Below are 233 nucleotides of genomic sequence, written 5' to 3'. Positions count from 1 at the left end.
GAGCATCCTGCCTCCAGCCTTTCTCCAGCACGAGGCGGTTTCCTCGCCAGAGGGAATTGCAGGGCTCAGAGTAGGGGCAGTCGGCACCATGGGAGGGTAGGAAGGAGCCTGATGGTTCCCCAGCCCCAGAGGAGTTGCTGAGGGGCACTCCCAGCTTGGCTTTCCCCACCTTCCCCTCGCAGGCTGGCTCCCACGAGGGGTGCTTGGTGGCACCGCCAGGCTCCCCCTTCCCC

This window comes from Nestor notabilis, unplaced genomic scaffold (genome assembly GCF_000696875.1).
Source record: "Nestor notabilis isolate BGI_N333 unplaced genomic scaffold, ASM69687v1 scaffold18481, whole genome shotgun sequence".
Classification (NCBI taxonomy): domain Eukaryota; kingdom Metazoa; phylum Chordata; class Aves; order Psittaciformes; family Psittacidae; genus Nestor; species Nestor notabilis.
This window is presented reverse-complemented; position numbering follows the sequence as displayed.